The sequence below is a fragment of the Symphalangus syndactylus genome, chromosome X (genome assembly GCF_028878055.3).
Source record: "Symphalangus syndactylus isolate Jambi chromosome X, NHGRI_mSymSyn1-v2.1_pri, whole genome shotgun sequence".
In the NCBI taxonomy this organism is placed as follows: domain Eukaryota; kingdom Metazoa; phylum Chordata; class Mammalia; order Primates; family Hylobatidae; genus Symphalangus; species Symphalangus syndactylus.
The window spans coordinates 66,122,012-66,145,947 of record NC_072447.2 but is presented as its reverse complement, the minus strand read 5'-3'; the positions used below and the strand labels follow the sequence as shown (position 1 = coordinate 66,145,947).

Genomic DNA, 23,936 nt, shown 5'->3' with positions numbered 1-23,936 from the left:
TAAATCCATAGTTACCCAGTATAAGACATTGGGGGCCAGGCACGGTGGCGGGCGGATCACCTGAGGCAGGGAGTTCGAGACCAGCCTGACCAACATGGAGAAACCCCGTCTCTACTAAAAATAAAAAAATACAAAATTAACAGGGCGTGGTGGTGCATGCCTGTAATCCCAGCTACTGGGGAGGCTGAGGCAGGAGAATCACTTGAACCCGGGAGGTGGAGGTCGTGGTGAGCTGAGATTGTGCCATTGCACTCCAGCCTGGGCAACAAGAGTGAAACTCCATCAAAAAAAAAAAAAAAAAAGACATTGGGAGCCTCTAATTACTTCCTTGAATCTCCTGGGGAGTGTCATGCCCAAGTATTTACATATTGAAGTAGAAATCGTTTTCTTATAAATCATTTTCCTTTTATTTCTTATTTGTATTATAGTTAATACAAAATGGATATTGTATAAAATATAGATTTTCTTTTTAAATTACATGTGCAGAGGGCCAGGCGTGGTGGCTCATGCCAGTAATCCCAGCACTTTGGGAGACTGAGGCGGGTGGATCGCCTGAGGTCAGGAGTTCGAGATCAGCCTGGCCAACAGGGTGAAACTCCATCTCTACTAAAAATACAAAATTAGCTGGGCGTGGTGGCACGCACCTGTAATCCCAGCTACTGGGGAGGCTGAGGCAGGAGAATCACTTGAACCCAGGAGGCGGAGGTTGCAGTGAGCCGAGATAGTGCCATTGCACTCCAGCCTGGGTAACAAGAGTGAAACTCCATCTTAAAAAAAAATTACATATGCAGAGAGATTATATTACCTAAGAACTTCATTTCCAGACAGTAAAAGGGTGTTACAAAATATCTGTTACGTAGAAGAGGGCACTGGGTATGAGAGGGCTGAGAGTTGTTCACATACACAGACACACTCAGATACACACTCATTCACACACACGCACATGCAATGGTCCACAAAACCACCTTTGTAACTCCCCTAACACACACACGGATGAATGAGATCTCAAACACTGACAGATAGGTACACACAAGCAAACTTACCCACATATACTTTCATTCACACAGACATATATATACTCATTGACCCAATATAGCTGATTATCCAAATCCTCCCACATATTCAGACACAACACAGATATACACAAAGTTGTATATTAATATTGTCACATATATAAACACTGTCACGATATTAACACTCAGATTCAAAGTTACTTACATATGCCAGCAGGCTGACATGCACTTGAACCCTACCGTGTGTGTATACACACACACATACACACACAGGTATAGTACACAGAATCCCCCTCAGAGACCTATAGATATATATGCACTGAGAAAAGAGCAGGCAAGTAAAAAACTGCTCACATATACACACACATGCTCTAACACAAAGAGACAGATTCAAACTCTCACATAGATTAGGTGTGCTCACCAACACAAGTATGTATATCCTGGTATATGTACACACACACACCCATTCACATATACACTCCCATCCACGAACAGACTTATAACAGCTCCAACACACACACACAGAGGCACACTCATACACTTTAGCAATACGCAAACAAACACAAAGATAAAAATTGCATATCGTACGTGTACAGACACACAAAGACAAGTACACATGGGCAAACGTGTACACATATAAACTTGCTCACACACAGATACACTTAACTGACATACACATCCTGCAAGAGGTATACCCCTGGAGCCAAACCTGCTCATGTGCAGAGACCAGCTAACTCATGCACTTGTAAGTGGACAAACGAGCAGAGCTGCCCAGCTGGTAGGCTCCTGCCACAGCAGAGGGCTAGAGCAAGAATGGTTCCAGAGCAATCATGTGCAAAGAGAGGTGGTAACTGTTTTCATCACTTCCCGTTGAAGTGATTATTACTTTGCTAGTTGTTTATCATCAGTGAGGTTTTGGGGTTTGGCCTATACCTATGTGGACAATGTTTGTTTTTGTTTTCTTTTCTGTTTTATTTTTTTTTAAGAGACAAGGTCGGCTGGGCGCGGTGGCTCACGCCTGTAATCCTAACACTCTGGGAGGCTGAGGCGGGAGGATCACTTGAGGCCAGGAGTTGGAGACCAGCCCGGCTAACATGGTGAAACCCTGTCTCTAGTAAAAATACAAAAATTAGCTGGGCATAGTGGTGCATGCCTGTAATCCCAGCTACTCCAGAGGCCGAGGCAGGAGAATCGCTTGAACCCGGGAGGTGGAGATTGCAGTGAGTGAGCTGAGATCATGCCACTGCACTCCAGCTTGGGTGACAGAGTGAGACTCTGTCTCAAAAAAAAAAAAAAAAAAAAAGAGACAAGGTCTCACTCAGTCACCCAGGCTGGAGTGCAGTGGTGTAATCATAGCTCACTGCAGCCTCAAACTCCTGGGCTCGAACAATCCTTCTGCCTCAGGCCCCCAAGATGCTGGGATTACAAGCCTGAGCCATCACGCCTAGCCTTCATTTTTGAAAATATTTATTTATTTATTTATTTATTTATTTATTTATTTATTTATACAGGGTCTCGCTCTGTCACCCAGGCTGGAGTGCAGTGGCATGAACCTCAACCTCCTAGGCTCAAGCAATCCTCCTACCTCAGCCTCCAGAGTAGCTGGGACTACAGGGATGTGCCACCATGGCCGGCTAATTTTTTAAGTTTTTTTTTTTTTGTAGAGATGCAGTCTCACTGTGTTGCCCAGGCTAGTCTCAAATTCTTGGGCTCAAGAAGTCCTCCTGCCTCAGCCTCCCAAAGTCTTGGGATTACAGGCATGAACCATTGCACCCCGCCTGTTTTTCTTTTAATTTGATTTTCTTCTTATTTTTCCTCAAGTTTTTTTCTTCTACAAAAATAGGAGGGCTGTCTCATCACCAAGAAACAGAGAAAAAATAGAAGCGTTGTATGATTGTTGCTATGTGGACTATTATATAGTATTAGGTGTTTCTAAAGAGAATAGTATTATTTTATTTTTCTGATTGTTACTTCTTTATAAAAAACATTTTATTATAGAACATTTCAAACATTAAAAAGTAAAGAGAATACTGTAATGAACCTCAGTGGATCCATGGCCCAGACTCACCAATGACCAACTCATAGCTAGTCTCATTCTGCCTATAACCCTACCCACTTCCCTCACTCCCAGTATTCTGAAGCATATTATATCATTTCATCCTTAAGTATTTCAGTATCTACTCCTAAAAGGTCAGGACTCTTTTAAAAATATTACAACAATATCATTTTTATCATTTCTTGGTTTATTGATTGATTTACTTGTGATTGGTATTTGATACTAAAAATTAACCAAATCTGATTCTTGGTGGGATTTCATACTTACTATCTTTTGTTTTTACATTAAAATATTTGTTAATAAATGAATAAAGCCCAACAACAGCTTAATTGAGTTACTTTATGACTTTGTTTCAGAGTGCTGCTTTCTTTTTTTTTTTTGAGATGGAGTCTCACTCTGTCACCCAGGCTGGAGTGCAGTGGTGTGATCTCGGCTCACTGCAAGCTCTGCCTCTCAGGTTCATGCCATTCTCCCGCCTCAGCCTCCCGAGTAGCTGGGACTACAGGCACCTGCCACCATGCCCGGCTAATTTTTTGTATTTTAGTAGAGACGGGGTTTCACCGTGTTAGTCAGGATGGTCTTGATCTCCTGACCTCATGATCCGCCTGCCTCGACCTCCCAAAGTGCTGGGACTACAGGCATGAGCCACCGCGCCCGGCCAGAGTGTTTCTTTCTTAAGAATGCAGAGAAAAATCAGTTTTCAGAACTCACAGAGGTCTGCTGACCCCTTCAATAGAAAGATTTGGAATTTTTAAAGCATCTGGCAGTGCAAATTGAGAAACTGGGATCTTTTATGAGATGGGTTAGAATATTTTTAGCTGGAGCTCAACCAGCTAGTGACAGGGTTGCATGATTAACAAGTAAAGCTAAGATGCCCCTCCCAGTAGAATCTCACAGGTTAGCGGTGTGCAGGGAAATTGTCTACACTATTTTTAAGACCAATGAGGTAAAGGGAATAGGAAAGGGGCCATGTTCAATTATTGCTGTTAGGAGATACACTGGTGACAGGTCAAAGGGCATTGAGATGACACTAACTTAGATGTTCAGTCAGAAAGGTTTTCATTTTCTACCCATGCATCTATGGGTGTTGACATTGCATAGTTTACATTACTAGTTAGAAACTTGAAGAGAAGTACAAGAAGCACCAACATAAACTAAGGTTGAAATATTCAAAGTGATACATGAATATTTTGAAATACTATGGGAACCGCATAAGTCTGTGGACAGATGCTGCTGTTTACAACAGCAGTTTGTTCGGAAAACTCTGAGATTCATTTACTGAGGAGCCCTCACCTGTAAGTTTGTCTGTAGGTCTCATTTCCACAGTAAATTATGCCAGATGAATGTAATTAAATCCAAAACATTTCCCACCTGCCTTTCAGCTTTCTGTAAGGAATTGGGATCAGTACACCCTTCCGTGTTGTTTTAAACCTAAGTGTGTAGAGATTTGGTAATAATAATAATAATAATAATTATGAGGTAAAAGAAACATTGCAACATTTCTTTGTGAATGCTTCTCATTTTTCACATTTTTTTTTTTGAGTCTCACTCTGTTGCCCAGGCTGGAGTGCAGTAGTGCAATCTCGGCTCACTGCAACCTCCGCCTCCCGGGTTCAACCGATTCTCCTGCCTCTGCCTCCCGAGTAGCTGGGACTACAGGCGCACACTGCCATGCCCAGCTAATTTTTTTTTGTATTTTTAGTAGAGACGGGGTTTCACCGTGTTGCCCAGGCTGGTTTCGAACTCCTGAGCTCAGGCACAGATTTTATGTTTACTGGCTTCAACAAATGGCTTTTTTTGCACACAAATAAAGTTACATAAAAATGTTAAAGACACTAAAGAATAGAGTGGAGAGTACTGACAGAGTTTATGGATTCGAAGCAAAACTTCAACTTAGGAGATGTGAAGTCAAGTATGGTTCCCTGGGTGATGTTTACTTGGTGTTGCAATTTGAATACTAAAGAAGACTTATTAGGGTAAGTAGAGCAATGTCTGCATTTACTTAGGGGAAAAGCTTCATCATTATTTTAAGATACACAAAATGACAATTTTCTGTTGCATTCAATTTGTGAGCATTTATTTATTTATTTATTTATTTTGGAAACAGGGTCTTACTCTGTTACCCAGGCTGGAGTGCAGTGAGGTGATCATGGCTCACTGCAGCCTCAACCTCCCAGGCTCAAGCAATCCTCCCACTTCAGCCTCCTGAGTAGCTGGGATCACAGGCACATGCCACCATGCCTGGCTAATTTTTGTATTTTTGGTAGAGACGGGGTTTTGTCATGTTGCCCAGGTTGGTCTCAAACTCCTGGGCTCAAGAAATCCTCCCACTTCAGCTTCCCAAAGTGCTGGGATTACAGGCATGAGCCACCGCACCTGGCCTGCATTTGTTATAAGAAATTTCATATTTGATTGAAAGAAAATAAAGAGATGCTAGATTTAAAAAAGAATCCCCCCTTTGAAGCACAAAATTCAAACACTACAAATTATCCAAATTTTGAATATTTGTCGAGAAACGAGTTTTAACCCTCTAAAAAATACTCTTTGACCATTTGTTGCAACCTACTTAGGCTAGCAATTTCCTGTTGATGGTGACTACCAAAAGATAGAAAAGATCATGAAGCTATTTCAAGCACAAAACCTTAGTCTCTGCCTGGCCATGACAATGGCCTGGCCTCTATAAAAGGGAGATGGAAAAGGAAGGCACGAATAAGCAGTTATTCCATTTCTTAAGAAAGGTGGGTATGGTGTGAAAGCACCAGCCATACTCAGCACTAGACACTGCACCTGATGCTTCTGAGAAACCAAAATGTTATCTGATGACCCCAAAGCTTGTGTTTTTGAGGTCAGCTCTGCTGACCTGTAGAATCATGCAGCTACATTTCATACATTCAAGCTAATTACTGAGGACATGAGGTCAAACATCGGGTTGTGCCTGAACAATCTCCATGGAATGTGTCTTACCTTCAACAACATACTTTCCAAGATCAAAAAGTGGCAGGTCACAATAGAAGTTTATATCTGTATCAAAACTACCAATTGTTATTTACTCATTTCGTTTGTTTGGCGTTTCACCAAGAAACACAATAACTTGATGTAGAAGATCTATGCTCAGCACCAGTGGATTTGCCAAATCAAGATTAAAATGACCATAAATGAATCAAATGACCATAAAATAAATCAAACCACTTATGACTTGATCAGAAGTGGGCATGGATGTTGACCACTACAAATTCACATTAGTGAATTTAAAAGTTACGGTCTGCTATGGTTTGAATGTGTCCCCTAAAGTTCATGTGTTAAAAACTTAATCCCCAATGCAACAGTGTTGACTGGTGGGACCTTTAAGAAGTAATGAGGTTATGAGGACTCTTCCCTCATAAATGGATTAATGCTGTTATCACAGGAGTGGGTTGGTTATCACAGAAATGTGTTCCTGATAAAAGGATGAGTTCTACCCACTTCCCTTGTCTTTTTGTCACGTGCACATGCTCTCTTGCCCTTTTGCCTTCCACCATGGGATGATGCAGCAAGAAGGCTCTCACCAGATGTAGCCACATGATCTTGGACAGCCCAGCCTCCAGAATGATAAGAAATAAAATAAAATCTCTGTTGCTTTTTTTTTTTTTGAGACAGAGTCTTGTTCTGTCACCCAGGCTGGAGTGCAGTGGCGTGATCTAGGCTTGCTGCAACCTCTGTCTCCCGGGTTCAAGTGATTTTTGTGCCTCAGCCTCCCAAGTAGCTGGGACTACAGGGGCCTGCCACCAGGATGCCCGGCTAATTTTTGTATTTTTAGCAGAGATGCAGTTTCACCATGTTGGCCAGGCTAGTCTTGAACTCCTGACCTCAAGCAATCCTTCCGCCTTGGCCTACCAAAGCACTGGGATTACATATGTGAGCCACTGCGCCTGGCCTAAAATCTCTGTTCTTTACAAATTACCCAGTCTCAAATATTCTGTTACAGTAGCGCAAAATGGACTAAGAAGATTGGTGCCAAGAATGGGGTTGTTGCTATAATGCCTGAAAATGTGGAAGTAGCTTTGGAACTGGGTAATGGGTAGAGGTTGAAAGAATATGGAGGAGCAGGCTAGAAAAAGCCTGTAATGCCATTAATAGAGGGTTAAGGGTGATTTTGGGCGAGGCCTCAGAAGAAGACAAGTGGTATAGGGAGAGCCTAAGCCTCCTTAGGGATTACTTAAGTGGCCATGATCAGTTCTGATTTCATGTGTTAAAAATGTAATCGCTAAGTGGTTCTGATCATGACCACTTAAGTAATCCTTAAGGAGATTTAGGCTCCTTAGCTTTATTTCTAATCCCATGATCAGAAATACGGATGGTAAAGGCCATTTTGATGAGGTCTCCGATGGAAATGAGAAATAAGGTATTGGAAACTGGAATAAAAGCCACCTTTGCTATATGCGTGCAAAGATTTGGCAGAATCGTGTTCGTGTCCTAGGACTTTGTGGAAGGCAGAATTTTAGAGTCATAAACTAGCATATATAGCAGAAAAAATATCTAAGCAGCAAAGTATTTGAGATGCTGCATGACTACTTTTGGCTATGTACAGCAAAATGAGAGAAAAATGATTTAAAGACAGAATTTATAATTAAAAGAGAAGCAGAACAGAAAGATTTGGAAAACTCTCAGCTTGACTATGTAAAAAAATACAAAAGCGTGTTGGGGAGAGAATACTAACGGTGTGACCAAGAGACTGCTAAAGAGACTAATATGGGTAGAAGGAAGCCAGATTCTATTCAGAGGCCTTTGAGGCAAGCTAGGATCTTGAGGGCAAGGTTTCTAGAGAGGTACCCCTAGGACTTCAGCATTTGCTGCCCTGTGCCACCTTGGGACTCTACTCCTTCAATTCTGGAGCAGTACCCCTTGGCTGCCCCTGCTGTGGCTCAAGCAGGCCCAAGTGCAGCTCGACTTGCTGCTCCAGAAAGTATAACCTGTAAACCTTGGTGGTGTCCACATGGTGCTAATTCTGTAGGCACACAGAATGCACGAGTTGTGGAACCATGGCTTCCTTTGTCTAGATTTCAAAGAATTTCATGGACAGCCTGGGGAACCAGGCAGAGACTTGTCATAGGGATGGAGCCACTGCAGAGGGCCCCCACTAAGGCAACACTTAGTGGAACTGTGGGAGTGGGGCTGTCCCAAGACCACAGAACTACAGGACTACGAATGTGCAACTCCAGCCTGGGAAGGCTGGAGGCATGAGACTTCAACCCATGAGAGCTGCTGGGTGGACTGAGCCCAGCAAAGCCACAGGGGCAGGGCTGCTCAAGACCTTGGGGGCCCAGCCCAGCTCTAGTGTGCCCAAGATGCAGGACGCAGAGTCAAAGATCATTCTCCAGCTTTAAGACTTAATGTTGGCTGGGCACGGTAATCCCAGCAGTTTGAGAGGCTGAGGCGGGTGGATCGCTTGAGCCCAGGAGTTCAAGACCAGCCTGGGCAACATGGCCAAATCCCACCTCTACAAAAACTCGGGGGGCCGAGGTGAGAGGATCGCTTGAGCCCAGGAGGTTGAGGCTGCAGTGAGCTGTGACACTGTGATCACATCATTGTACTCCAGCCTGGGTGACAGACAGGGAGACCTTAACTCAACAAAAAAAAGAAGACAAAGTTCGTTTTTTTTTTTTTTTTTCTGTTGGATTTTGGACTTACTTGGGACCAGTTACCCCTTTCTTCTTGCCTATTTCTCCCTTTTGGAATAGGAATGTCTATCCTATGCCTGTCCCACCATTGTATTTTGGAAGAACGTAATTTGCTATTTTCATAGGCTAACATCTGGAGAGAAATTTGCCTCAGGATGAATTGCACCTGGAGTCTCTCCTGTCTGATTCAAATGGGACTCCGGACTTGGGAATTTTGAGTTGGTGCTGGAACGAGTCAAGACTTTGGGGCTATTGGGATGGAATGAATCTATTTTAGACGTGAGAAGGACATGGATTTTGGGAGTCAAGGAAGAATGCTATAGCTTGAATGTGTCCTCCGAAGTTCATGTGTTGGAAACCTAATCCCCAATGCAGCAGTATTGAGAAGTGAGACCTTTAAGAAGTAATGAGGTAATGAGGACTCTGCCCTCATAAACAGATTAATCCTGTTTTCATGGGAGTGGGTTTCTATCGTAGGAAGGGTTCCTGATAAATAGATGAGTTCGGCTCCCTTCTCTTCTCTTCTCTTCTCTTCTCTTCTCTTCTCTTCTCTTCTTTCTTTCTCTTCTCTCTGTTCTCTTCTCTTCTCTCTGTTCTCTTCTCTCTCTTCTCTTCTCTTCTTTCTTTCTCTTCTCTCTGTTCTCTTCTCTTCTCTCTGTTCTCTTCTCTCTCTTCTCTTCTCTCTTCTCTTCTCTCTTCTCTTCTCTTCTCTTCTCTTCTCTTCTCTTCTCTTCTCTTCTCTCTCTCTCATGCAAAAGCGTGTTCTCTTGCCTTTCTGCCCTTCACTATGGGAAGACGCAGGAAGGAAGCCCTTGCTAGATGCATGCCCCTCAACCTTGGACTTCCTAGCCTCTAGAACTGTAAGAAAGAAATCTCTGCTTGTTAAAAATTACCCAGTCTCAAGTATTCTGTTAGAGCAGCACAAAACAGACTAAGACATGTTTCTAGAAGTGAGCTCAAGTGTGTCATAAAAAACTGAAAAGATTTCATTTGAAAGTTGTACACAAATTCAATATTTAATAACTCTCCTCAAATTCTGCATTTTAATTTTCTTCCCATAATTGTATAATATGAGGAAAATGTAAGAAATTCCTTTTCACTCAACTCTAGTACCCCAACCCTCTTCAGTTCACTCCAGTGTGCCATAAAATATTTCACTTTCTCTGTGTCCCAGGTTGTGAATGCGCTAACACATTTACATCTAGTCACATTACATAGAAACACTAGCACATACAGACAGATATGTGCACATGGGGACATGTGTACATGGAAATTCAATTTGCACTCACATTCAGACCAGCCGATAAGCACAATGAGACACTCATATACAGACACACAAACATCCCCCATCAACTGTGCGGAAACAGCTAGGCATGCATGTAGATACCCACACACCAGCAAATAGCTCAAAGATACACACGCATACAATACACAGATATAACTATATAACTGCCTTTCTTTCTTTCTTTCTTTTTTTTTTTTTGAGATGGAGTCTCGCTCTGTCGCCCAGGCTGGAGTGCAGTGGCGCGATGTCGGCTCACTACAAGCTCTGCCTCCTGGGTTCATGCCATTCTCCTGCCTCAGCCTCCCCAGTAGCTGGGATTACAGGCACCTGCCACCACGCCTGGCTAATTTTTGTTGTGTTTTTTAGTAGAGACAGGGTTTCACCATGTTAGCCAGGATGGTCTCGATCTCCTGGCCTGATGTACAAAATGGTATACGGTTAGCCTCAAAAAGGGAGTAAAAATGATAATATAATAATAATACAGGCCTACAGTCTCAGACTGTACAGACACTTCCAGAGGAGGATGGTGACATTTTTACTCCCTTTTTGAGGCTAACCATATACCATTTTGTACATCAGCTATGCACAGCCAGAGACGGGTAAGGGGCGCGGGGCAGGGGTGAAGGGCTGTAGGGGTGCCCCAACCAGAAATTTCTAACTTTTTGTTAATAATTAATCCCCTTCCCACTGTGGTTTCTGTTGTCTTTTTTTTTTTTTTTTTTGAGATGGAGTCTCGCTCTCGTTGCTCAGGCTGGAGTGCAATGGTGCGACCTTGGCTCACTGCATCCTCTGCCTCCCGGGTTCCAGCAATTCTCCTACCTCAGCCTCCCGAGTAGCTGGGATTACAGGCACCCGCCACCATGCCTGGCTAATTTTTGTATTTTTAGTAGAGACGGGATTTCTCCATGTTGGCCAGGCTGATCTCGAACTCCTTGCCTCAGGTGATTCACCCGCCTCGGCCTCCCAAAGTGCTGGGATAACAGGCATGAGCCACCGCAACCGGCCGTCATTTTTTTAATTAAATTTTTTTTGGTTGAGGCATGATAATCGCTTGAACCTGGGGAGGTAGAGGTTGCAGTGAAGTAAGATCGTGCCGCTGCACTCCAGCATGGGCGACAAGAGCAAGGCTGTGTCTCAAAAAATTTTTTTGTTTCGCTTTTTACCTCTTGTGTATATGTAGAGAGTTTACAGGGAAATATGTACTTTATGGAATAAATTTTAAGAACTATTGCCGGGCGCGGTGGCTCACGCTTGTAATCCCAGCACTTTGGGAGGCCGAGGCGGGCGGATCACGAGGTCAGGAGATCAAGACCACGGTGAAACCCCGTCTCTACTAAAAATACAAAAAATTAGCCGGGCGTGGTGGCGGGCGCCTGTAGTCCCAGCTACTCAGAGAGGCTGAGGCAGGAGAATGGCGTGAACCCGGGAGGCGGAGCTTGCAGTGAGCCGAGACTGTGCCACTGCACTCCAGCCTGGGTGACAGAGCGAGACTCCGTCTCAAAAAGAAAAAAAAAAAAAAAGAACTATATATATGTGTGTGTGTGTGTGTGTGTGTGCGCGCGTGTGTGTGTGTGTATGTATATATATATATATATACTTTTTTTTTTTTTAGACAGGGTCTCGCTGTGTCGCCCAGGCTGGAGTATAGTGACATGATCATGGCTCACTGCAGCCTTGAACTCCTGGGCTCAAGTGATCCTTCCACCTCAGCCACCCGAGTAGCTGGGACTATAGGTGCACACCACTACACCTGGCTAATTTTCCTATTTTTTGTAGAGGTGGGGTTTCACCATGTTGCTCAGGCTGGTCTCAAACTCCTGGGCTCAAGCAATCCGCCCACCTTGACCTCCCAAAGTGCTAGGATTACAGGTGTGAGTCACCACACCTGGCCTAAAACATATTTTATTTAAAATAAAGTAATGGACCTTTAATCTTATACAGCTAAATTATTGATTATATATTTGTTGAGCTGATTTAAGGTTAAAAAATTGTATTTAACAAAAATTAGCCCGGCATGGAGGTGGAGGTTGCAGTGAGCCGAGATCGTGCCACCGCACTCCAGCCTGGGCGACAGAGACCCTGTGTCACACACAAAAATTGTATTGAGAGTTTTATTTTTATTTTATTTTATTTTTTATTTTTTGAGACAGAGTCTTGCTCTGTTGCCCAGGCTGGAGTACAGTTGCTCAATCTCGGCTCACTGCAAGCTCTACCTGCCGGGTTCACGCCATTCTCCTGCCTCAGCCTCCCGAGTAGCTGGGACTACAGGCACCTGCCACCACGCCCGGCTAATTTGTTGTATTTTTAGTAGAGACGGGGTTTCACCGTGTTAGCCAGGATGGTCTTGATCTCCTGACCTCGTGATCCGCCCACCTTGGCCTCCCAAAGTGCTGGGATTACAGGCGTGAGCCACCGTGCTCGGCCGAGAGTTTTATTTTTTAACTTCAAAGCCTTCTTAATAGTCTTTCTTCTACGAAAAATAAAAAAAGGAATACAGGTCTAGGCGAAATGCATTCACCATTTACATAGGCACTTACAGACATACATACATATGAACCAAACTACATGAACCTACACACTTACAGATACAGTGTTACATGCGCAGACATAAGAAGACATAGGTCAAGTCCTGCTCACATCCTATAGATCCAGGCCCTCCCGTGCCCCACCCCACTGGTTCTTACACTAACAGATTAAAACCCACTCTATTATTATACAAAGCCACTCTCACAAATCTGCCCTGGAACACATCCATATACACATAGTACAGACCTGCTCACGCATACAAGCACATGGCTCAGCCTCACTGCTATACACACACAAAGGCAAGCAGGCATGTAGAGCAATGCAGACTCAAGCATACACACCCACATAGCCACTGAGGTTTATAAATACAGAGAGACCCTCAGATGCACACTAGCCCTTTACATACACACACACACGCACCTGGATCATCACATAGAAACCTGGATACCAACCTTCTGACATTTATAGGCACTCACAACAGAGATTCACATACATACATTTACATATTGACCCCTACAAACCTGTTTACATAGGCAGATAAAAACACACTGGCATGCACACACACAGATAGAAGCGTGCTCACATGTGCAGACACACCAGCAGTGCCGGTCACACCCACACTCACAGACACTACACTACCACATAGGCATGTGCACTCATACACCCAGATGTGTGTGCACTGGGAAATATACACACGGGGCCAACCCCCTCCATTCACGCCCGGGGACACATGCTTCCTTTCTCACATGCTCGTGGTTTTATATGCACACTGGGATACACAGAAATACAAACCCACTTTCATGTACAAACACAGATACACACAGGATATGCTCATTCTGTCACACAGACATATAGATACAGATAACAGGGCAAATATGCACATAGAAACCCCATTCACACTTGCAGATGGACACATACTATTACACACTGGCATGGCTAATAATTATGGTAGTACGTAATGGCTTATATGGTGCAGAGGACTCATTACGTGCCAGGCACTGTTTGAAGTGCTTTTCTTTTTTCTTTTCTTTTCTTTCCTTTTTTCTTTCTTTCTTTTCCTTCTGTTTCTTTTTCTTTTTCTTTTCTTTTTTGAGAAGGAGTTTCACTCTTGTTGCCCAGGCTGGAGTGCAATGGTGCGATCTCGGCTCACTGCAACCTCCACCTCCCGGGTTCAAGTGATACTCCTGCCTCAGCTTCCAGAGTAGCTTGTATTATAGGCATGCGCCACCACGCCTGGCTAATTTTGTGTGTGTGGTTTTTTTTTTAGTAGAGACGGGGTTTCTCCTTGTTGGTCAGGCTGGTCTCGAACTCCTGATCTCAGGTGATCCGCCCACCTCGGCCTCCCAAAGTGCTGGGATTACAGGTGTGAGCCACCGTGCCCAGCCACTTTTTTTCTTTTTCTTTCTTTCTTTCTTTCTTTTTTCTTTCTTTTTTTTTTTTTTTTTTTTGAGATGGAGTTTCACTCTTGTTGCCTAGGCTGGAGTGCAATGGCGTGATCTCAGCTCACTGCAACCTCCACCTCCCAGGTTCAAGTGATTCTCCTGCCTCAGCCTTCCGAGTAGCTGGGATTACAGGCATGTGCCACCACGCCCGGTTAATTTTTGTATTTTTAATAGAGACAGGGTTTCACCACATTGGCCAGGCTGGTCTCGAACTCCTGACCTCAAGTGATCCGCCTGCCTCGGCATCCCAAAGTGCTGGGATTACAGGCGTGAGCCAACGCGTCCAGCCTCTAAGTGCTTTTCATATAACTCACCCAATCCTCATCCTATGAGATAGGTAATGGTACTCCCATTTTTACAGATAAGACACTGGGGCTTTGTTGAGCTTAGGTGACTTGCCCAAAGCCATACAGCTAATAAATGGCAGAACTAGGATTCGAATACAAAGGCTGCCTCCAGAGACCTTGCAGATCCAACTTACATGTAGAAATACACTCACCTCATGCACAAGTACAGATACATACCACTTTAGCACAAGCACGTGCACACCCAATCCAGCTGATACACTCAGGTATAAATGGCCACACATACCTAGTCACATACATAAACAAACATGGACATGTTCACATTTACAGACATTCCAGCAGAAATATATATGCCCCGGGAAATATATACACATTCATACACATGCCCACAATCACACACCCTACCCAGACATACCCACATTATTGAACACACAAAACCTCCAGATATACCACCTACACACTCACACACAGGTACACTCACATTCTCAGAAATATTCCTCACCCAAATACACATGCGATCCTCATACTCACATGCTGGCCACATACTCACACATATGGCCAGATGCAGCCACATGCACACCCTCCAGATTCACTCACACTCACACACATACCCACACACTCTCACACCACCCAGAGATGACACATCCTATTTAGATATACACATCCTGATTCATAGCCATGTAGACGTTTAGACATAGGCTGAGCCCTGCTCACATCCTATAGGTCTTCACGGTCTTAGATATATCCCACACTCTCACATGCTCCAACTCAGATGTGCCCACATTCTCCTCAAATACACCTACTTTCAAACATACACCCAACACGGATACACCCACACCCTCTCACACAAATCCCATCTAAATACACCCGTTCTCATATACACACATCTCAAATGCACTTACACGCACAGGCCCTCCACACTTATGCAAACTCCCAATTCAGTACACCACACTCTCACATACATCACACAGATACACTCAAACTTGTACCCCACCCCAACTCAGAGCCCTCATACCCAAACCAGGCGCACCTACAATCTCTCTCTCTCTCTCACACACAGTATTAAGACACACCCACAATGACACACATACCTTCCAAAGGCACTACACTTACCCACACCCCATCCAAGTACTCACACTCACAAATTCCCAAGCCAAATACATCCACACACACAGACACACACATCATTCTCATACCCATACACACACACACACACACACACACACACACTCCAAATACAGCCCCACTCTCACAGCCCCATCCAGACACATCCACCCTCTCATACATCATCATCCAGATTCATCCCATATAGACCATGGAGATCCACTCAAAGCCACATGCACCACCCAGGTATAACTACATCCATACACACAACCCACCTGGACATATCCAACTCACACATGCCATCCAGTGCACCTCTGCACACGCCCCACTCCCCAGATCCACCCATGCTCTCATCTCCTCCACACCACCCACAAGCACCCACACTCCATACACACACTTCCCACTCAGCTGTGCCCCCAACTCTCTTTTACACAACCCATCCAGTTACACATATTCACACCCACACCCAAGTACGTATACGCCCACACTCTCCACCCAAATACAACCAAAGCTCTCACCACACGCCATCCAGACCTACCTTACTACACACTCCATCACCCAAATATACCCGTGCTCTCACTCGCCTACCATCCGGATACACCCACATTCAAACCCACTCCACCCCCAATACATCCACACACTGTCTCACACACAGCCCAAACGTACCTACACACTTTCTCTTTCACACACCATCCGGATACGTCCACACCTCACATGCACCTATATTCTGATACAACCCCCCACTACATCCACACTCGCCTCCAACCCAGTTAAACCCAAACTCTCACACCTCATCCAGACACACATACATGCTCTTCCCACAGGAGACATGTGTGCTCACACCCCTACCACACTCAGAAATACCCCCACTCTCTCTTACACACAAACACAATCTCAACCCCCGATTCTCTCTTAATCACCATCAGCCAGATCTACTCACACTGCACACACACAATGCAGATACATCCATACTGTCTCACACACACCACCCATACACACACTCCATAGACACCCCCAATTATATACACCCTCACCCTCACCCAGATGTGCCCAAATTCTCTTTCTCATGCACACCATCACAATACACCCTATCACACACTTCCATTGCCTAGATACACTTGTGCTCTCACCTACTGATATATCATCTACATATAACCACACTTGGATCTCCCTGACCCCAATATACGCATACTCCCTCATATACATACTCCACCCAGGAAACACCCACACTCTCTTACACACACAATACAGATACAGCCACACCAGCAAACACATACGCCACCCAGGTATCCCCCACCCTATCTCACCATCCAGATAAACCCATACTCACACACCCCTCTAATACACACATTCTCACACATATCCCCAACCCAACTCTCACTCATACCATCCTCCACCCACACAGGCCACTTTACATACAACCACACTCACCCCCCACTCCCAAACACACCCAAATGCCTCCCACGCACACCCTACCCAGAAACACCCATACACCCATGTGCTCTCTCTCTCTCTCTCCTTTTTTTTTCTTTAGATGGAGTCTCGCTCTGTCGCCCAGGCTGGAGTGCAGTGGCATGATCTCGGCTTGCTGCAACCTCCACCTCCTGGGTTCAAGCAATTCTCCTGTCTCAGCCTCCCAAGTAGCTGGGACTACAGGCATGCACCACCACGCCCACTTGTATTTTTAGTACAGATGGGGTTTCACCATATTGGTCAGGCTGGTCTCAAACTCCTGACCTTAGGAGATCCACCCGCCTTGGCCTCCCAAAGCGCTGGGATTACAGGCATGAGCCACCGCACCTGGCCCATGCTCTCTCTTACACACATGCAGACCACATCCTTTCTCTCTCACCAGATATACCAGTCTATACACACACACACACACACACACACACACTCTACTAAGATACTTTCACTTTTATATCTACACATTCACATCTAGATTTCTGCCTGGATGGCATAATTTGGGTCCTCTCAGTGAAAACTATTTACCAACCCTAGATACCATACAATGCCACTCTACTCTGGGCCTTTGATCGTTGGGGGGATGAGAAGGGAGGTGTTTGTGTTTCAAGGAATCTTTTTCTAAATAGGCCTCTTTTCCCCAGTAGGACATCGGCCATGATTGGTGCCCACTTCTTGAGTGTGAATAACGACAGGAATTATCCTGAGACCCCCACAAAAGTCCAGTACATGGTCAAGGCCAGAGAAGCCCTAGAATGGGGGTCACAGGTATTAGGTGTCATAGCTTGCCAATCTGCAGGGTGTCTACACACTTACAGACAGACATAGTCTCGCAGGGCACCACTGACTCTCAGTCATACACATAAATACATACTGAGGTACACAGACTTGTAAGTATTCTCCCTTTCCATCCCCTTGCCAATAAGGCCCAATCCGCACAGGCCCAAGGCCAAGTATCTCTCTCTCACATCGATTGACAGACACACGCACAAATACCTACATTCATCCTTACACATGGACACACTCACACTGTACTTAGTCACACGTGTACATCCATTTACTCTTAAACATAGGCACGCATGCATGACATACATTCACGTGACATAATGCCCATGAATGACGTACATTCACTCACAAACACAGGGGTACATACAGGCATACCTTCACATGTCCACAGACAGACTTTGTATCACACCCAAGGAGATGATGAACAAACATGGACACAGAGAGGCAAGCTCCCAAATGTGTGCACACACAAACCCAGATATGACCACAAATATTTACACACGCACACACAAACACCTAAATATGCACATGCTTGTAAATGACATGAAGTATAGATATGCAGACATTCCTAACACAGACTTGTACACACAACTGGGCATGTTCACATGCACATAGACTTGTTCATTAATTCATTCCCATATGCATACACTCAGACATGGAAATACAAATGTACTCACAAAACATGCCCACACTATCACAGCCAGATATGTACACCATGTACATTCCTACAAGTTCATACACCCATATGAGAAGCTACACAATAAAGAGGAATCATTTACACCTACATTCTCACAGATGGACTTGGACAGAAAGGTATATTCACACACATGCACACATGGAAGTACACTCACATACACACAACTGTACATCCACACAAGAAGGACTGATCCACACTCATCACAGACACACACATCCTCACACACATCCTCTCACACACACACACACTTAAACACACTTATAGGCTGAGAGTGACATGCATGGATGTTACCTGACATTGTGTTCTACAACATATGCTCCAGAACAAAGATGCATAAACACAAACACATACATGCAAATAATTAGAACTGTACAAACTGGCACATTCACACATGTGAATATACCTCTGTGGATGCCTGTCTGAATGTACAGGCATACACACAGGCATATTCACACACACACGCACACATAGATGTGTATGGACAGGCAGGCATATACAGACATGTTCAATGAAACACACACAGCCAGATGTTCACACATACTAGCATATACACCCACATATACACTCACAATCACTCACAGGCATATTCAAATATACATTCACACTCACATACTCAGAAATTCAGACAAAACACATAATGAGACTTGCACACCCAAGTACCTACTCATGCATGCCACAATGAGACATGTACTCACACATAACAGTGTACACACAAACACAATTAGACATATAGACAATGCATCATTTCACCTATGCACACAGCATTTTGCGTGTGTATGTGTGTGTGTTTGTGTGCAGACAGGCATACACCCCCACACACAGCCATACTCACATACATAATCAAATGTGCACACGTAGGTATACCCACAAAATAGATTTTCATTCACCCACTCTCCCCTACCCATAAAATTAGTTATCCTTATATTAGTGTGCCCACCTATACCAACATTTCTCTAATTGGATGTGGACATAAAGGTTTGTCTACAGGTGATATACACTGGCACATGCACACATGGACATCTATATAATTTAAAATGCTGGAGAACCCACATAAAGACATTCACAGAAAGTCAAAAGCCTACTTACACAAATGCAGGACAGACACACTCATATATACACACACACATATACATCCTCTCACACATGCATGGACATGCACATATATGCCCTTAACACTCACAAGCACACCCTTTAGATGCACCTACACTCATGAACACACACCACTATGCACAATCAGATACAACTAGGCATTCATCTAATTGGGCATGCACACCCAGGCATTCTGAAACCCACACACTCATACACATACAACCAGACACGTACACTCAAAGAAAAACTGATGCCACACACATATACAACCAGACATTCAACAGGCCTGGTGGCTCAGAGAAAACACACCCACACTCAGGCTCAAAATCAAACATGTCCATTTGATCACCCAGACAGACATGCAAAGTCATGCCCACCCCACAGTACACACACAAGCCTACCCAGATACCCACACACTCACACGCATGCCATCACACGGCCTGCTCACACACACAGGTTCATACACAGCCACACTGCCCGTGAACAGACATGCACACACAAACTACACACTCAGCCACACATTTTCAGTAGCATATATACACCCACGCTCGGGCCCAGAGGCCTCCAGACCACAGACCAGGTCCTCTCCCACACCAAATGCTTCTTCAGAAAAGTCTACTTTATGCCTGAAAGCCCCCCTCCCTTCCCCCACAGAGATAGTCTTCTGGGCCTCAGTCTTTCCCCATTCCTCCTCTTCCCTTGGCCACCGACCCCACACTCTGCGTCCCATCACATCTCCACACCCCGAAATCATCCAGCAGACCCCGTTCTTCCCCCACCCCAGGCTCTAGGTGAGCAGCTCCCCGGGACGCGTCCCTCACAGGTCTGGCTGCTGCATGGGCCACACCCCAGCTCTACCCGAAGCCCCGTGATCTCAGGAGCTTCAGCCTCATCTCCAGGCCCTGCCAACCACTGACCACAGGCCAAACTCTTGCCAAGTCTCCCCTCAACAGGGAGACACATACATCACCAGGGCCAGGAAGGCTGCAGGCTGCAAGCCAGGCCTCTGCTGGCTCATGGAGGCTCAAGCTTCTGTGTGTGTGTGTGCGTGTGTGTGTGTGTGTGCACAAACAGGGACAAGTGCAGGGAAAGAAGCCTGGAGTTGGGTGGGGGAGGGAGGCTCTGCCCATAACCACTTATCATTCTCTACAAATAAGAAGTATTAACACAGGGCTTCTCCTGCCTCCCTTCCACTCCCCTCCATTTGCCCACTTGCTGCCCTCCCCAGATCTCTGCTGAGACCCTGGAGAAGAAGGACCTGTCCCTCCTCCAAGTAATCAATAACACTATTAATCATGAATAATCAGCAACAATATTGACTGTGAGCTTTGCTGACATTGCTTCAGTGCCACCTCGATGCACATCTCTTACTTACATGCACCAACTCATTCAATCCCTACACACACCCATCAGGGAAGGGTTACCAGTCTCTTTGATAGATGGGAAAACTGAGGTTCAGTAAGTGGCATGCTTCCACTAAAGTTGCAGAGCTAGTAGTTGGGGGAAGTGTCCCTGGGAGGATCCATGTTTTCCATGTACCAGGCTTTCCTGCCCTTCCAGATATACGGACCTCTGGCTACTGGGCACAAGGCCACAAGATCCAGGGGGTCTCAGACACAACATGGACATCTGAAACAGAGACAGAGAGCCTTGTGGTGGAGGCTGGGTCCCACATTGTAGGGACAATCATGTTGTTCCTGGCCCCTGCAGGTTGTCATGGGATTGGTCTTTGCCCCCACAGAACCATCAGGCAGCCTAGGGCCTGGAAGTGCTCCCCACCACCACTTCACCGTCCTTTAGCCCTACAGTGGCTTCCTCCCCCTAGCTGGAAATCAGCAACATCTTCAGTGGTGAGTGAGCAAAACTCTGCTACCTGTAGGGAGAGATGGGGGGGGGGCGGGGCGGTGGTAGAAGGAAGGAAGGAAGGGAAGAAGGAAAGAAGGAAGGAAGGAAAGGAGGAAAGAAGGAGTGGGGGGTGGTCTGGGCTGGGAGCAGCTTCTCTGTCATGTCTACCCACCTGCTTGCTACCCAGGTGTGCACACACACACACACACACACCCGGCCAGCAGGCCAAGGATCCTGGAGGAGAGTGGAGGAGGAGGGAGAGGGAGAGGAGCAGCCGCAAGAGGCTGAGCCTGCCCAGGGTGCAGGCATTGTGAAAGGAACACGGCCGGGCTCCCAGGCATCCCTTCCACAGCCAGCACACAAGGAAAGATTAACACAGCCTCATGCCCAAACGCAACCATGATGATAAAAACAGACCCTGTGAGGGGAAACAGGTGGTGGTTCCCTTTCTCATGGGACATTTGGGATTGGGGAAGATGGGGGGAAAATGAGGAGTCCCCAGGGCTGGGTGCCAAGGAGCCCCTGTGATGGAGCAGAAAGAGACTAACAGAGTCAGACAGAGACAGAGAGCATGGCAGTGATGGAGACTCTGAAGTATGTGTGGAGAGACAGAACAGAAGTCCCAGCCCCCCATCCTTGGTGGAGGGATGCTGACTGCTTACCTTGGCTCTCTCAGCAGCGATGTCTTGGAATCCACGATGGGGGCTCAAGCTGTCTCACCCAGGTAAATCACAGCTCGGGCCACATTGTGGGACCCTCAGTGATCTGGCGGCCAGTGACACTCCTGCTTCTGTTGCCGTGGATACAGCCGGGCTGGTCTAAATCGCAGGCATCAGGGAAAGCAGGCACCGGAGGGGTGCACTGGGTAGGGCTGGGGGTGTTGGGGAACACCAGGTGGGCAGCACACAGCCTTGGGGTGTCCAACTGGCTGGCAGGTGGGGGTCCCGGCAGGTGCTTCCTCCACTATACACTCCCACTCCCATCTTCATGCCACTGCCAAGCTGGGAGGGGGGCCAGTGCTGGCCCCTGCTACCCGACTGCCTGCCTGGCTGCCGGTCCCCCTACCCCCCCACCCCCCACCCCCCCCTTCCGTCTGCCTGCTGGCCGCCGCCTTTTGTCCTCAGAAGACACGGTCCCCGCGGGGCCTCTGCCAAGCCTCCAGCAGATGCTCAGGGTCCGGGGCTCCTCCCTGGGAGCACACGGGCCATGGCCTGGGAGAGCCCCAGGTTGGGGGGGCTCTCATCCAGGCTCACCCCGCTCCCCGGGCCTGGCGGGGATCGGGAAGAGGTGCAGGTCCACAGCCAGAGGCAGCAGCAGAGGTGGTGTTGGGGAGGGGATGGACGCCAGAAAGAGGGGGTGGGGTGGAGAGAGAGGCTGGCCTGATAGCTGTGTCCCGGGTTTTAGATCCGGGTTGAGGAGGGTGGCTCAGAGCATCCGAGGGGGGTCCTCACGCAAAACGAGAGCACCAAGGGCCTGCCAGAGAGACCTTCCTGGCCTGGGAACCACCCCGGTGCACACAAATCCAGGTCCCACGATGCTGGGGACACCCAGCCTGGATAGAGCATCAGTGGGGAGTCCGGGGCCCTAAGCTGGACCCCATCAGCCCTGTCCGTCCCCCCTCTCCTCGATTTGCACGGTCCCTGCCTCAGGGGCGGGCGGAGGAGGAGGGAGGCAGGGAGGGAGAGGGAGGGAAGGAGGAAGGCTGAGCAGGCAGGGAGACTCCCAGCTACCAGCCTGGTCCTCCCTGGGGCGGGGCAGGGAGGGGGGGTGCTGGCGAGGCCAGGGAGCAGCCGGCTGGCTGGCTGACTGGGTGGGGACGCTGGCGTGGCGGCTGTGCTGCCAGGACAATAGCTGGCTGGGGAAGTCAGGCTCGGGCCTTTCTGAGATGCTCGAGAGAGGCATGAGTGGAGGTGGGGAGAGATGGCCAAGAGGCTGCTGAGAGAGCAACTCACATGGGCTCCAAGTGCAGAGGAGGCAGGGCGTAGGGGACGCTAGGATCTGGGTTGGGACAAAGGTCCGGCGAAAGTTTCTCAAAAGCTTTGGGCTGGAAGGCATGCTTAGGGCCCAGAGAGGTGGGGTTTATAAACTGATTTAGAATGGGGTTCTATGGGCATTTTCCCTGCAAGGCCTGGAGGTTGGCTGGGGGGTGGGGGTGGGAAAGGAGCGCTGCCTAACTCTGAACAGCCCCTCTCAGGATATCTCCTGTGCTATCCCCACTTTCTCGGGGCCAGCAGACAGGCAGAACCCATACTTAAAGCCACGTCCCAGGACAGCAGAATAGGAGAGGTGAGGAGAACGCTTGGTAGGCAGAGATATGAAGACAAGGAAAAAAATATTTGTTTCAAATATGATTAAATTGGGACCAAATGATGCTTCAGTGGTTCCCCTAAGTTACAGCATTCAAGAATTCAAATTATCTTGATATAAGAAATTGTGTTTTATTTCCTTTCTTCCTTCATCCATTGGTTCCTTCATTTATGACAAATGGCTTTATGTTAGGCCCAGTGCTGGGCACTAATGGCACTGGGTGACTCAGACCTGTGCTGTCTGCCCTTAGGAAATGCAGGCTCTGCTACCAGACTGTGGACCTGGAACCCACTTGCGTCTGAATCCTCTGGAGAACTTGTAAAGTGTAGATACCCACGCCTACCTCCCAGAAATACTAAT

At 46.6% G+C, this 23,936-nt stretch overlaps 1 protein-coding gene across 3 annotated transcripts in view; it reads right to left on the bottom strand.

Annotated features, from left to right (window-relative positions):
* GPR173 (G protein-coupled receptor 173) overlaps window positions 1-22,906 on the bottom strand; it is a 31,510-nt gene extending 8,604 nt beyond the window's left edge. For all 3 annotated transcript variants that reach the window (XM_055268024.2, XM_063634722.1, XM_055268023.2), the window contains exon 1: window positions 21,932-22,906. The gene's annotated coding sequence lies outside the window, so the exon portion shown is untranslated. The remainder of the gene's footprint in view (window positions 1-21,931) is intronic.
* Between the last annotated feature and the right edge of the window lie 1,030 nt (window positions 22,907-23,936).